Source organism: Callospermophilus lateralis, chromosome 8 (genome assembly GCF_048772815.1).
Source record: "Callospermophilus lateralis isolate mCalLat2 chromosome 8, mCalLat2.hap1, whole genome shotgun sequence".
Taxonomy (NCBI): Eukaryota; Metazoa; Chordata; class Mammalia; order Rodentia; family Sciuridae; genus Callospermophilus; species Callospermophilus lateralis.
In genome coordinates this window covers 70,671,978-70,688,541 of record NC_135312.1, presented here as the reverse complement: position 1 = coordinate 70,688,541, position 16,564 = coordinate 70,671,978, and the positions used below count along the sequence as shown (strand labels likewise).

The 16,564-nt window shown below is 42.2% G+C and overlaps 3 pseudogenes; 2 read left to right on the top strand and 1 right to left on the bottom strand.

Annotated features, from left to right (window-relative positions):
- Nucleotides 1-201: 201 nt before the first annotated feature.
- LOC143405718 (TRAF3-interacting protein 1 pseudogene) lies at nucleotides 202-1,928 on the bottom strand (annotated as a pseudogene).
- Nucleotides 1,929-8,176: 6,248 nt separating this feature from the next.
- LOC143405717 (phospholipid phosphatase 2-like) lies at nucleotides 8,177-13,860 on the top strand (annotated as a pseudogene).
- A 376-nt stretch (nucleotides 13,861-14,236) lies between these two features.
- The window catches only part of LOC143405716 (glutamate dehydrogenase 1, mitochondrial-like), a 32,025-nt pseudogene continuing 29,697 nt past the window's right edge, over nucleotides 14,237-16,564 (top strand).

Genomic DNA, 16,564 nt, shown 5'->3' with positions numbered 1-16,564 from the left:
CAACCAAAAGGAGGGAAAATACATGTCCTCTTGACACATTCAATGTTCTGACATTTTAGAGCTCAGAAGCTTAGCCTATGATAATTTTGCAAATAGTCCATCTTCTCAGTCACCTGGAACATGGGGGAGGGGTAAGGATTTCCTATTTTTCTTTCCATTGTCACACCAAAGTTGACTTATCACCCCTGAGATCCTCAGCATTCACCTTGGCAATGAAAACTTGAGACTATACATAATTTTCTGGATTTTTTCTTTGTTTTTGAGAATGTTGGCCTTCACAGCATACATTTGTTTTGCTGGTCCTTAATCATTTGCTCAAGCTCAGTCAGCTAGACCTTCATGGACTCCATGGCATAGTCCATGATACTTTGCTCCTTCTGCAGGGCCTCTACATGCTGTTTGTTCTCCTGGGCCACAGCTGCAGCTCATTCAGCATGGTATCCACATCTTCACTGATGTAGTCCATGATTTCCCTCAAAGGAAGCATGCTCTTACACAAGATCTGAATGAACACTCAAGCTTCTTTATCTCTTTGGAAATAATATACTTCTCCTTCTTCCATGCCAACTCAAAGTCAAAGGATCTCTCCTTCTCTCCAGGTTTGGGTGACTGCTGCACTTCCTCATAATCTTTCTTAGTTTCCATTTGTTTTCACAAGTCCACCATGCTTCTCACTGTCCTCTAGCTCCATTGCTGGAATGTTTCAATTTTTGACATTTCAGAGATCTGAGGGGCAGCCTCCACCACAAAGTGATTATCATCTTCGTTGTCTGAATTATGTGATTCTATAATCACATTTGAGACATTTTTTACCACTCCCTGTTCTATCCTTCTTTGAGTTCTCCATGCTTTCTCCTGCCATTTGATGGGGGAGGCACCTGTCTTGCACTACTGGCCCAAGATACTCCTCAGGGAGCTGTCTGGATTCTTGAACAACTCAGATTTATCTTGGCTAGTAGGTGCAGCCTTTCCTTCTGCATCACTGATGAACACCTTCCACTGAATATTTGGATAGTTGTTTGATGCTTTTGATGTCAAAGACATGGACACTGTCATAGAAATCTCAACCTCTGTTTCCATCTTGGAGTCTTTAAAGGATCCATCTGACAACATTTCAGACATCTTCTGAGCTTGCTGACTCTCTCTCCAGCTTTTTCTGTTCTCTGTTCTCCCTGTTTGGGTCTCTGTATGGCTCCCCATTTCTCACTCTCCATTGCTCCCAGTCTCTCAGCCGCTCCTTTTCCTCTCCTCCAGGTCTGCATCTAGGTTCAGGTCCTTGTTGAGTCCGTCTGTTCCTCTCTTGCTCCTGCTTGGCCCTATATCTGATTTTCCTCCATCTCCCCTTCCTTGTAATTGTCCCTCTCATCATCTTTATTTCAGCCTCCGTCATTCTCCTTCATCTTTTCCTTATCGATTTCTTTTCCTCTTGACTTGTTTTCTTCTTTCAACTCTTCTTTCTGTTTTCCATCTCTGCTTTTACTTCTTTTACTTCAGAATTTCCTGTATCCTCTCTATCTTTGTGAGCCCTGGAAACTTCTTACCTTTCAACCGGTGAGAGACTTCAAGGTCCGGGAGGCCCTTCCTCTCCTGTCAGCCCTCTCTCCAGCTAGAACTCTCTTCACTGTATCCTCTCTGGAGAGTTTGTTGATGCTGCACTTTGCACTTATCTGACGCAGCTGATTTGTTCTTTCAGGCTGGTGCCCAGTAATAATACAGTCCCGAATCCATCATGACCACATCAAAGGCCTTCTGTAGGAAGTTAATTTTTGCATCTTTATCCTTAACATTGTCTGATTTCATCTCCATGTCAGTATAGAGGCCCTTCCAGGACCTGGTGATCCTAATAACCTCTGTGACCATGTCCTGCAGTAGAGGAAATGGGGCATGCTCTGTAGCTTCCACGTCACCGGCAGTCTGCAGAACACCATTCCCTGCGACCCCTACTGCACAACAGAGAGGCTGCTTGACCATGGCCTCAACCAGCCTAGTCTGGTGGAGGTGATGAGCCAGTGTCCCATCCTACAGCCATGAAAGGGCTGCACATCCATAGCAACTGACACACATGGTGCTCTCCCCGGCTGAAGCCCCACCACCTAAGTCAGATCTTTTTTGAGTTGTGGAATTCTTTTTTTTAATAAATATTTTTTGGTTGTTGATGGACCTTTATTTGATTTTCTTGTATGTGGTGCTTAGAATCAAATCCAATGCCTCACAGATGCTAGGCAAGCATGTTACCACCGAGCCTTTAAAATTCTTTCCCAAACTAATACACTGTAGGAAGTATTTTCACTTTATATTTGATGAAAATAAATTAACATAAAAGCTCATAATATCCATGTAGAGACATTAACAAGTAGAATACAACAACAAAAATAAGAAATATCAGTAAACATAAATATGTCCATTTACAAAATTTCCAAAATCAAATTTAAAAAAAGGTTATATGTGCAAATTTGTAAAAATGGATGATTTTTAAACATCGTCATCATATTGAATTATCTGTTTACATAAAATTTGCATATTTCAAAAATATTTTCCTCTCATGAAATTTTTAAATTTCAAGAGACAGATAATATCCATCCTGTACAGATGACATAGTGTACTGATATAATGGTATCAGAAAACACTTTGGCCACATGATTGATTTAGTGTGTGGATATGCAACTGTTTCAATCATTAGGTAGAAAAATCAGTTATTATAAGGACCACTTTTTTAATTCAAACTTCATCAAGCATTTAAGTCTTCATTATCTCTCTCTGTAAAGTGAATTAAGTCAGTCTATCACAAAAACAAGTTGAAAAGTAATCCCAATCTGTAGCTCTCAATTACAAATTACATGCATGATTTCTAAAAGCACATTTCTTTATTCTTAATTAAAAAAATTTAAAAAAAATACAATTATCTAGCAGCATTTTGTGTTGTGTTCTACTGACCTCCCTCAAAGTATATTTGCATTTTGGAATTGTGTACTTGTAAACCCAGAAAGATAATGAAGATGAAATATCAGAGTACCTGAACAACAAAAGCAAAAGTACCTTAAAAATCTACTGAAGAGGAAGACATTGCTGCAGATGACTTGGGCTGTGCATGATTCTTCATGATGAGATCTAGACAAATCTAAGTCATCATTCATGTGGCCTTTGTGGTGCATAATTGCCTGTAAGAAAGCAGAAGTGATACCTTCATTCCCCGTGTCCCCTTCTCAAGCCAGTGTCAACATCATGTGCTCTGAAATCCCTGAGTGTAGTAGCAAACAGAATCAGAAGGCAGGTAGAGACATCCCAATGCCATTGTGTTCAGATTAAATCAAACCCAGCTCTCTGTACAAACTAGCTTTCAAAATATTCAGTTATTGTTTTACAAAATGATTCAATAAATATTGAATTGAATAAAACAAATAGCAGGGAATTTACACATATTTATTTTCAATGAATGATCTTTGGCCTCAGCAAACTGTAAATGAGCATCAAGGAGGAGATTACGTACTGCCTCCCACTCCTGCAGCATCACCTGCTTCACAGAAGTTCCCCAGAGGCTGACCAATCACCAAGCATCAAGCAATGCTTCCAAAGCCTCAAAGTTCAAAACTGAATATTTTTATGAGCTCTTCTAATAGGTTCTATGATTTAAACTTTCTATGAAATGGTTATATTAGGAGAGGTTAGTGCATAAATCTGAAGTGCACAGTTCAGTGAGTGTTACAGAGGGAACATACATCTAACCACCACCCAATCCGGAAGAGAAATATCAGGGAAATTTAAAGACCTGCTTTATGCCCTGAGCTACCTCCTGCCCCAGAGGCAAATTTGGGAGGGAACCCTGGACAACTATCCTGGACAACCTTAAGGAAAATGGAAATGTTTCACATGAAGGTTTGTGTCTGGCATCAGTGTAACCATCTATCAAAACTCTACAGTTAAGATTTGATGTTGAAATTACAGATAGTTTGTCTCTACTAAATGCAAATAAGGAACAGCCAGAAGCTACTATGAAGTGGCAGGAAGATGGAAGTATTATAGAAACAAAATAAGAGCATTGTTGATGGTGAACAATGGATTGTGCATCATGCTACTTCTCTGTTATCTTGGTTGCCTTTTATGTAATTAAATTTGTTCAAATTCATTATCTCACTGCCTTTTCTCAAGCACCTTGGCTCTACATTCTATTATGACTTGTTCAGTTAGTTAGTTTGCTGCAGAATTGACAGCCTGTCCTGCAGACCTGTGGGCAAGCCAGGGCCCCTGGTAGTCCTGGGTCTGTCCCACTACCAACAGACTCCCACAGAAGCTCAGACTCTGCCCCATTCTGTCTTGCTGTCCCGTGCGGGGTCCAAAGAACAGGGTAGGCTTGGAACCATCCTACCACTGACACCTGAGGGAGCTCAGGCCCAGAACAGATCAGAATTGTGCGGGAGCCCTGGCATAGGTTATACCCAGGCCCAAGCCACCACCTGCACATCTAGAAGTCCATCAGAAGATGCATAGGTTATTAGATTGTGGCTGATAACACAATGGAGCCTTAAAGAAAGAAGGCCTGCAGTTCATGACAACACAAGGGAGTCATAGGGGGCCAAGTGAAGTGGGCCAGTTCCACCACAAACATTGCAGGACTCCTCTCACATGAGGTCTGTAAGATGGTTCAACTCATAGACACAGAGAGTAGAAGGGGATTTGCCAGGGGTGGGGGATGGGGTCCTGTCAATCACCAGGGCTAAAATTTCAGGGATGCAGATGAAGCAGTTTTAGAGAGCTATGCCTGTGGGTATCCAGGCTGCATTCCTGTTGCTTGGAACTCAGTGAATGTGGCTGCTACCCTCTTCAATATTTTTACCAAATTCTAAAAATAAATTCAAAAAAAAATTAAAGTACAGTCACTTCCACAGAGACCTTGGAATATTTTCCAAACAGAACCCACTATCTACTTCAGAAATTAAATTCATACATGTATCCATAGGTGTTTAATATTTTCCCCATATTTATCAAAGATGTTGGGTTATAAAAGATTCTTTTTACAAAAGTTATACTGTGTATGATTTTAACTGAGACTTGTATCATCCTGGAAAAAGCTTTCAAAAAGGAGAGGCTATCCATGCCTGATCATTCAGAATGTGGGGACTACAGGGAGGGCAATGATTTGTTTGTGATTTTCCTGCCACACATAACATCAAGGTCATTAGGTTCCAAGCCCAGTGACTAAGGCACGTAACACATGGGTGTGTGATTTGGCCTGATTGACTCAAGTGTGCATAAGCAGAGGTTTTTAGAATTTTCTGAAATGTTTTATTATTGCTCTGGAAGCTCAGTCCTGACCCATGTGTACCTGAGATTTGTTATGCACAAATCCACTTCATCCAGCAAGACATGTTGTTGCATCACTATTGGTCACCCAGGATACAGCAGGTCCTGAAGTGCGACATTTCACCATAAGCAATGGCAGATGTTGTGCATGGCCTGACCACTGTGCATGTATTTTCTCCATGATAGCAGTTTAGTGAAAGCAGAGATTGTGTTCAACTGATCTCAAATTCTAAGGGCCTAGAAAATTACCAGACAGCAATTGTGGCTCAATAGCATTTTTGTTGATTTCTTCCTGAGCAAGACTTCAGCTCACTCTGAACAGAAGATACTGTAACATTGGGATGTGCTTGGCTGCAGTTATAGAACACCTAACAGATATATTTTTAAAAGATATCTTCTTGTCTGATAAGAATAAGACTCCTGGATCCCTGAGGTCCTAGGGCTGGGGTGGCATCAGTGTGATATCACTGGATGCAGGGTCACAACATGGATGCCAAGCTCCCATTCTCCAGTTCCTAGACGGGTCAATCAGGCTTCTTAACTATGCTCAACATGCAGGCTTGTCTCAGTAAAACTTCACCAATGGAGACCAACCATTTTCCCTACCTAAATGTACCCCTCAGTCACCTGACACACTTTTACTGTCTAGCATAACTCCTGATTATGTCCTCCACAGCATAAATGTATCACAGTGAAAAGTTACTTTTTTCAAAGTAAAAGAGGTTACTAACCCAAAGGAATGCTCTGAAGTGAGTCTTCAGCATGTAACATTTTCATACAGAGGTGGGGGATCATCGAGGCCCTTGTGCTATGCCCTCACATGCAGGAAAGGAAGGCTGGTGGAAACAAGGCCAAACGCAGTCCACAAAGTGAAACTGTCCAGATGAACAAATTTAAAGACAGATCTGTGTTCAAGTTTTATAAACTCTGGAGTTTTACCATGTTCAGTCCATTTACTTATGCATGGTGGTAAAAGATGAGCGGCAGCTCCCTGCATCCTGGGCTCTCTAGATTGGCACAGTCCCAACCCTGCCCTCCTGCCCTGTGTGCCCGCTCATCGCTCTGCTCATTCATGTTCCTGACCTGGCCCTGGAGGTGACTGGGCTTATATTCCTGATTTTGTGTACAAAGAATGTTCTTCAAATTAATTTCCCTTCACTCTTGTGATCTGGACATAGTGAATAGATATTGTTTTATGATGGGAGCTATGAGATTAGAGAGGTAGAGATATGTCCAAGGTCAAGCAGGTCACTCCCCATCTTCAGGGGTCCTAAACAAGCACTTGTGGTTCCTGCAATTGCAGGCTACTACCACCATGTGGAAAGAGCCAAGAGTCAGAGCCCAGGTGGGAGACAATCTGGCTGTGAAAAAGGGGCCCAGTGGAAAGGAGCAAGTGGCTCACAGGACAAGAACAGGGTCAAAGCCAGCCAGGGGCAACCAAGGTCAAAGCCAACGTTGCACAACTCCAACAGTTCCCAGCAGCTTCTACTCCAGCTCCCAACACACCGATTCCTGTGTGTGGCAGTATGTGGGATTCAAAAAAAGACAGAAACAAGACACTTGAAAAGAGACAGATAGAGATATGAGAAGTAAAAGAGGAAGACAGACTAAAAGAAACATTAAAAGTGGCTCAGGGAGTGAGGGAACAGAACTCCAGAGAGCAGGGAGAAAAAAAGACTAGGATGGAAAAGAAAACAAGAGCTTCAGAGAGCTGGGTGATATTAGGCTCCAGGGACAAGAACTCCAAGACAAGAAGCTACTTCCATATCCCAGGAACTCATGCAGCTTTTTCCTGGGTTTCCAACACTTGACTCACAAGACTGTGCATGCTGTGAAAATTAGACACCACAGGCTATGTCTTCTGTGGGTCCCGTCTGCCCAGCCCATCTTTGGCTTTGTCTCCCAGGCTGCCAAGGGTCACATTCCCAGAGAAAACAGCCCTTCCTTCACGCTCTCCCATGAGTAGAGGGAATATCATGGGGTTCTGGTGGGAGGTGTGTGCCTGCTCATCGCTCTGCTCATTCATGTTCTTGACCTGGCCCTGGAGGTGACTGGGCTTATATTCCTGATTATGTGTACAAAGAATGTTCTTCAAATTAATTTTCCTTCACTCTCTCCCTTTCCTTCTCCTCTTCATCCCCCTCCCTCTATCTTGTCTACAGCTTTGAAATCACTGACAGGTTTTGGAATCTTGGTTCTGTCTAACTCTTATTCCAAATCACTTCCCAGGTGAAAGAGATAGTAATTTCACCTTCTTCTTATGAAAGGGCAGAAGATCCTAAGTTCTCATGAATGGTTTGAAGCAGCTCATCATGTCAGATGCCAGGCATGTCACATCCCTCAGAGGCCCCCTCCCAGTGGGGGAGAGGGTCTGTATAGGCACTTAAGGATTCTGCAGTTACTCACTAAGGGAACAGGTATATGTCAGACCTTATTCAAGTTGCTAGGGAAGAAGATTCAAACACAACAAACTTGTGCATTGGGTGAGCTTGGATTCTCCTGGAGCAAAAGGATAATTTACAAACAAGCAAATAAAGGCACCACTTAAACCAAAATGAATGAACAAATACTCTTCATGGATATCCATGAATGGATTCCTTGTCATGCTTCAGTTCTGGTTTCCCTCTGCTTTCTCCCCACAGCCCTTCTCAGCTCCTGCATCTGTGATGCTGCATCCTCTGGCACCCAGGGCACCTCAGTTCTGGTTTCCCTCTGCTTTCTCCCCACAGCCCTAATCAGCTCCTGTATCTGTGATGCTGCATCCTCTGGCACCCAGGGCACCTGACAGCTGTCCTGCATCAAATCGCCAGCAGCTCAGAATCTCCATAGATAAAAACAGATGAGTGCGCATGTGTTTATGTTCAGAAAGGACCGCAGCATGTGTTTGTTTCCTATGCTGCTGGCAAGAAGGTGTGTAATGTGTGTACTGCTGTTTGACAATGTGTGTGGCTAATATGTGAGTGCAGGACATTCATATTGTCAATGGAATTATGTTGTCTTCTGTCAGAGCAAGGTAGTGGCTGAGCGGCAAGTGCGTCTGTGTGTGCTTTTTGTGTGTGTTATGTATGAATGAAGATGAACATATGTATGGGTGGAAAGGTGTGAGCATGTGTGAGTGTATTTGTGGGTTTCTTTTTTTGCTATGAATGTGTACAAGTGTGTATGTGTGTGTGTGTGTGTCTGTGTGTCTGTGTGTTATAGAGTGTGGTTGTGTTGATGTGTTTGCAAGTACAGAGGGTGTGCTCCACACACCCACTGTTCCCCCCACCTAGAACCAAGAGTGCAGAGCCCCCAGGTCTGGGTGTCTTAGGCCTTCAGATCTCTTTGCCTTCTTGTTCCGACCTCCTGGTGAATGCCTCCTCCTCTTTCAGCATTAGAATCCAACACTAACCTCAGTGGTGATGTCCCAGAACCCCTACATAGGTGAAGCTTGTCCAAGGATTGCTTCTGTCCACTTGCAGACACCTGCCAGAACTCAGTCACAGACCTAATCAGCCTCACCTGTGCATGAGCCGAGGCTCAGGGTAGGCCCCTGTACATCTGGCTACCTGCATACCGCCATCAGAGCTCCCATCAGGCCAAGGATGGCCTCCAATCACCAAGGAACAGCCATAGTAGCACAGAACTGGCCTATATCTGCCCTGCAAACTTGAAGGGGCCTGCCCACAGGGTAGTCCTGGGTTCAACCTGCCACAGCCAACCTCCCTCAAAGCTCAGGCTGGGCCCAAGAGTCCACCCACCAGGAGACACCAGCAGGAGTTCAGGATCCACAAATATATGCTTAGCTGACCTGTGCAGGAGCCCAGGGTATCCCCAAGTCCATCCCAGCAACATCAGAACCCTGCAGTCAGAGGACAACCTCCTCTCAGGACTGATATGCCCACAGGCATACACCTGGCAGAGCTCAGACCCAGCCCAGATCCACCCTGCCAATGTGCACAGGAACCGGTGCCCAAGATAGGCCTGGGTCCTACCTGCCCCAACCAACATCTTCAGGAGCTCAGGCTCAGCCCAAGATTGGATCTTCCCAGGATCTGATCGGCCCAGATCTGCCACATAGACTTGCAGGGGAGCCCAGGTCAAGGGTAGTCTCAGGCCCATCCCGCCATTTGCAGATCCTTCACCAGACCTCAGACTTAGCCTAGGATGGCTGATGTCAGCCGCAGACATCTGCGGGATGTTCACGACCCACACAGATCTGCCTCCTGGACCTGTGTGGGTGCCCTTGCCCAGGACCACCTCTGTTCACCAGAGGACACCTGCCAGAGCTCAGGCCTGGTCCAGATCTGCCCTGCAGGCCTTCACTGATCCGGGCCTACGGTAGGCCCAAGTCCATCTTGCCACCGGTTGACCCGCCAGAGCATGAGCTGGCCTCAGATCCTCCTCACAGACTTGTCCAGGAGTCCAGGCACAGGGTAGGTCCTTGTCCATCCCACAGCCAACAGACATGCACCCCCCCCCATTTCAAGAAGAAAAAAATAGCCCAAACAAGTAAATAAATAAGTAAAAGTAGCTTATTCATATTCCTGATTTTATTTGCATTTACTTTATTTTTTATTTTTTTTTAATTGTTGATAGACCTTTATTTTATTTATTTATATGTGGTGCAGAGAATTGAACCCAGTGCCTCACACATGACAGGTAAGTGCACTACCACTGAGCCACAGCCCCACATGCATTTACTTTCAGTAGGACTTTATGAATTGACTCTATTCATCAATTCAAGAGACTTATAGTACCTAAGCCTACATTGGGTGGGCCAAATGTTATCCATGTAAAAAAAATGATTGTAAAATATTAAAAATATCTTCTCTACCTTGTCACCAATATCAATCATTTTCACCAGAATATCATATGTGAAAAAATTTATTTCATATTGGGAATTTAAAGGAAGAACCAGAATTCCCTAGCTGGCAAAGGGCTATCTGCATGAGGCAATACTCTTGCTAGTTGCTCGAAAACATTATTTTGATCTGGATCCTGTGGGTGTCTACACAGCTCACCAGAGCTTAAACATATAGTGAATTTATACAAGTCAATAAAAAGAAACAAACAGTCCAATAAAAATAGGAAATGCAAAATATATGCTGTTGATAAAAGATGACATACCAAAAACTTGAGATGACATTCCATGTCAACAATATAGTAATCCAAAGAAAACGTAAAGTATATGTAAGTGAGTTTGCCTATCATATACAAAGAATAAAGATAATGAGCAAACCTAATGTTGACAGTGTTGCAAAATGGAATTATCATGCTCTGATAATTGCAGTACAAAATTGTCATTACTCTTCTACAGAGAAGTTTCAAAAAATATGCCAAAATTTAAAGTGCACCATTACATTTAGCCCAAGAATGCCAACTCAAATAACTTATGTATTGTTATTGTGGAAAATTTGAAATTTTATCTTGAAATGGATTTTTGTAATCCAAGGCCCCCAGGTCCCTGAGGGAAAGTCACTGTGCACCATTTCTCTGCTCACAACCATGCCTATCCTGGGGGCTACTTAGGCTCAGAAAAAGCCAGGTCTCCTTGCAGAAATGCGTCTTCCAATCCTTAGCCCATGGTTTCAGTGGATTATAAAATTTTTTGTTATTAAACTATAGGACTTATATATATATTGGAAATTAAAAGTTTGCAAATGTTTTTTCCCATGTTGAGGCTTTTTTCCACCCTAACATTTGTCCTCTTCTGCAATTTGGGTTGATGTTGTCCACTATCTATTCTTCCTTTTGTTGCCTGTGCTATTGATGTTGTATCCAAAAAAAAAATGATTACCAAGACTAATGTGAATGACTATTGTGAATGACTGGAAAATGGAGGTTTTTTTCTCTACAGAAGAGTAATGACAATTTGGCACTGCAAATATCAGAGCATGACAATTCCATTTTACTGTCAACATTAGGTTTCCTCATTCTATTTATTCTTTGTATTTGATAGGCAAACACACACATGTACTTTATGTTTCCTTTGCATTACTATACTGTTGACATGGAATGTCATCTCAACTGTTTTTTATGTCATTTTTATAAACAGCCTATATTTTACATTTTCCATTTTTATTGGGCTGTTTGTTTATTTTTATTGATTTGCATGAGCTCCATATGAGATTAAGCTCTGGTGAGCTGTGTAGACAACCACAGGATGAGAATCAAAATACTGTTTTCAAGAAGTTGGCAAGAGTTTTGCTTCATGCAGAGAGCTCTTTGCCAGCTAGGAAATTCTGGTCATAATTCTGTGGTCAGAGTCAGTTTACTTAGATTTCTGGTGTCTCCACAGCCATGCAGAAGCATCTCAGAAAGAAACATGGAGCATGCCCCTTAGAGGATTCTGGCTTCTATTCAATGACTCCAAGATATGATTCAGGACAGGGTCAAGAAGTGAGGCAGCTTGGTGACTGGGCAACTTAACTACTTTTATCTCAGGGGTGGAAAGATTAATGGAGAGTCACAGTTCGTGTTGGTAAATAGGCAGCTGTCACTCATGTTAGACAAAGGATGATTTAGACACAGTGATTTCTGTGGCCTCACAGAAATTAGTCTCTGCCTAATTTTTGATATGACTACCATGTAGTCCTTCCTGAGGTTTTCACTCTATTCACATTGTTTGTGTTGACTTGAGGAGATCATGGATGAGCCACCTACTGTTAGGAAGGTCATTTTTACCTTTGTCAGTCCCTTTCAGGGTGTAGATGCAAACATCCCTAATTTAATTATCAATGGTTGTATTGCAGAAGACCTTGACTTTGGTGTGAGGAAGTTAATATCTCCTATTGTAGATGGTATTCATATAAGAGGTATCACCCCAAAGCTCATGTATGAGACAATGCAGAATTGCTCAGATGTGAAATGTTTGTGTCCCGAGAGCTGTAACCTCATCAGTGGATTAATCCATTTGGTGGGTAAATAATTTGAAGGGGTTAATGGATGATAATTATAGGTGAGTAGGATGTAAGCAGGTCATTTGAGGTAAACATTTGGGTTTATATTTTTTCCCTGGCCAGTGAAGATCTTTCTCTCCCTCTCTCTCTCCCTCTCTCTTCCAGGGGCCATGAGTTGAGAAATATTTCTCCAATTTCCCCCAAGATGTTCTGCCTCACCTCAGGCCCAGAGTGATGGAGTCAGCCTAGAGTAGACTGATCTACTGAAACCATGAGTTGAAACAAGGTTTTCCTTCCTCTAGGTTGTTTGTTGGGTATTTTGGTGACAGTGATGGAAAGGCAACTCACAGACTGGATAAGAGAGCCACCATGATATTTGAGTGCTGGAGTGCTCAGCTGAGCATCATGCTTGAGGGATTAGCACCAGTTATTGGAGAGTTTTGAGGAGACAGATGATTTGAGGCAGGTCTAGGAAGTGGCAGTTTCAGAGATACTATTGGACTGAACTCTATTGTCAAGCCATACCAAGATGTATAGAGATAAAAATAATCATTGCATCAATTTCCCTACAAAATTATCCTTCACCTACAAAGGTATATATTTACAATTATGTTAATATAGACAAAAACAAATGATATTTGGATTATAAAATAATATTATGTGGCATATTTTTCTGCAGCATGCTTTATCACTTAACAGTTTCTCCTGGATGAGCCAAATGGTCCATACACAGACATATAACTCATTTTTTTCTATTTAGAACACCATAAATTGAGATTCTAATTTAATTTGCATTGAAATGTGTTAACATAGAAAATGACATTATATCAACCTACATTTCTATCCAATAACATGGCATATATGTTCACTTACTGATGTAGTATTATGTCAAGAAAGTTTACAATATGCATATTCCAATTGTTTATTAAATGTCTCTTTTTATAGTTTTGTTTTTGTTTTTCCTATTATTAAAAGCATTTTTGACCCTGTGGCCCTGGGAAGTGTGCTGGGGGTTGCAGGGAAGGCCCGGCAATGACATGGAGCAGAGCGACTCTATCCTGAGTCATCCTGATCCTGGTGAACGCCCCAGGGAGGGTTCTACTGTAGAGATGACTCAATCTGATGCCCCTACCGCCTGGCTACCATGAACCATAGGCTCATGGCTGGTGTCACCATCACAGCCACCACAGGGGAAGCCTAACTGGTGTGCACCTACTGCCTCGACTCCAGTTCCCTCTTCAATAACAATGTAGCTGTCCTCTAAAAGGTGCTGGGCACCTTCCTGTTTGGGGCAGCCATGAGCCAGTCCTTGATGGACCTGTCCAAATACATTATCTGTCGACTGTGCCCCAACTTCCTGGCCATCTGTAACACAGACTGAATCTGGGTCAACTCTTCCATCTACCTGCCGTTGTAGAGGGTGTGCAGGGGGAGCCCTTCCAACGTCACAGAAGCTAGGCTCTCCTTCTGTGGATACTCCTCCTCCAGGATGTAGTGTGTTCTGTTCTTGGTGCTGTTCTTGCAGATGTGGCTCTGCAGGAAGTGGGCATGGCTGCTGCGGCCTACTGTGCAGTTCTTCCTGGTGGCCTTTGCCCTGTTCTGCTGTTCTCATTGGCCTCCTTCCAAGGTCACTGGAACCTGGCCTCACTTTCAGTATGTCTCAGACTTCTTCAAAGCCTGATGCTCTCATACCTGCCTGAAGCAGGCAGCAGAGTGTAAGCCCAGTCTGTGATTGAAGTTTACTGTGGGCGAGTCTCCGCACAACCACTGTGGCCTCCTGGTCTTCTTCTGAATGAGGAGCACCAGGTGGTCATCTATGGGCCAACCACACCCTGGGTCCTGAACAGCAGGAAGGCTCAGACAGGGCCCAGGTTCCCAGCTAGCAGCAATGGCAAGCAGTGACCCCATGGTCCAGGTGTTCTGTGGGCTGACCTCCTTGGTTCTTGAATCAAGAATCTCCTGGTTCTTACCCAGGAGCCAGGCACCCCCTGATGCATGGTAGATGTGCATGTGGGTTTCTAGTAAAATAAATGTTTATTGATGGCCATGCTGCCAGTATGGACTCCTGCTTCTCTCTGACCTGCACACAGTGTTATCTCATGCCCAAAGTACCTGAGCAGCAGGCCTGCAGGTAATGGATCCCAGGGCTGTGGCAGGAAAGAGGTTTGGTGGTGGAGGCAGTAGGCTCCACCACCAAGGAAAGGCAAGCCCTTGGTGCACAGCCAGGCACCTGAGCCTACAGTACTTCAAAGACCAGCCAGATTCATTCCACTTCCTGAGTCTGCCCTCTCCCCTCCTCAACACTTTATATGCCCCCAAGGTCTCAGAGCCTTTCTATGTGTGATGAAGATCCTGCCTTATGAACTGCCTGTCCAGCAACCCCCCTCACCCCTACACACCAGGGTTCCAGGTCCTATAGTAAGCACTGTCCATACATTCTTTGTGTCCCCAATGGGACTCTGGTGTGAGCCCTGCAGTCCTGCTCCTCTGTCAACACAGTTGGTTCTGAAGCTGCATGCTTGGTTGGGGCCTCTCAGCCATTTCAGAACTTTATGGGCTTACCTTTCAGTGGGAGATTGAGTCATAAATTTTGTTTTTTACCAAAAATATAAAAAAATAAAAGTTTGTTTTCCATTTATATCTAACTGGTCATCATTTGAACATGTACCTTTATTATTGGCCATTATCTCTTCCCTCTATGGTAAGAAGATTATATATATCCATGCTTTTTCTATATTGAGTGATTAGTCAACATTTTGTCACTATAATGAAATACTTGAAGCAAGCTATTTATGAATGAAAGAGGTTTATTTAGTTCACTGTTTTGGAGGTTCAAAAACATGGTGGAGCACCAGCACATTTCTGTACAGAAAAAGCAACAGTCGGAATATCAGCACATTTGGATCATTTCCCTAAATCTCCATTCCTGCAGTGGTGATGTGAATGGGTCCAGATGTATGCCTGGACAAACAGTGGGCTGCATTATGGAAAAAGTGCACTGGGCTTGAAAACCCATTATTATGTCACATACAGTGAGCAATTCTCTTTGTTGCCTCAGAAGTAGAAATTATCTCATCTCTCAAGGTTGCTCACTGTAAAAACATCTCTGATAAAATAATGGGTAGGAAAATATCAGGTTCTTTCTTATTTAGCATAGCTAGCAAGACATGTGAGAATATGAGAGACCCTTGTAGGAGTGTCCTTCAACACTAAGCCTCAAGGATCATGTAATGTTTGGCTATTGTAAGTTTACAGTCCTTTGGTTATACAACAAAGTTGCAGCTAGTACAGAGGAAGTCCATTGGTATTTGTATATTTATCTTACATTGTGCCACTTTACCTAATTCTCTTATTCAAAACAAAGTGGTTTAATATTCTTTCCTGGGCATCCTACATAATATAGCATCTGCAAATAACGTAAATTGCCTATTGTTTTCCAGTAATGAAAGTAACTCATTTACTGGAAAAGGAAATATTCCTTATTTTCATTGATTTTTTTCTTCTGGATTAACACAAGTTTTCAAAACAATTTTGAATAAAAATAATGATATTAAATATGCCATTTATGATGTTATTATATCTTCCCTTCAAACGTACCATTTGATACCAAGCCTGTGATACTTCCTCTGGATATTGGCAATTCAAATCACATTTTTGCTTTAGATTTTGTTTCCATGTTAAAGTCCACAGATAGAGACATTGCAAAAAGATACCAGGCTGGGGGATGACTTAAACATAAAAAATAAAAAATAAGTTTGTAGGGTACATGACAGACCCTAGGGGTCTATTTCAGGGAATCAAATTGTGACTTGATGGGATTTGTTTTTCTTTCAAAGTGAGTTTATTAAGACATAGTAGTTTTCATATTCACGATAATTATGTAATAAGCTTAAAATTCTATGCAATGGACTTAAGGAAGAATTTGATCAAAGTTTTTCACCAGCCCTCTCAAATGATAACCAAAGGATGAAAATATAAACTACACATCTATTGTTGACATATGATAGGCAGCATATGTATAGTCTGTATAGTTTTCTTAAATTTTTTACTCTGAAAAATCTGATTTTTGTCTTCTGAATCAAAAAGAGTGTATTTGTGTTAAATTTAGAATTTTTAGCTTTTCCATTTGTCTTTAAAATACTTTCCAGACTGTACTCAGAACTGTGTAAAAGTTACCATCTAATACCATGTTTTCTAAGAAACCTTTTCTTCAAAACACTGGCAATTCTAATTTAAAAATAAAAGAATTTAACTACTATTGGAAATCTCTGTGACAATGTGTCTCAAGAGCTAAATCAGATTTCTTTTAAGACAAATTTTACAAAAGAATTCTGAGGGACTCATCCCTGACAACTTCAATTAATCAGAAAACTTCCCAATATCCA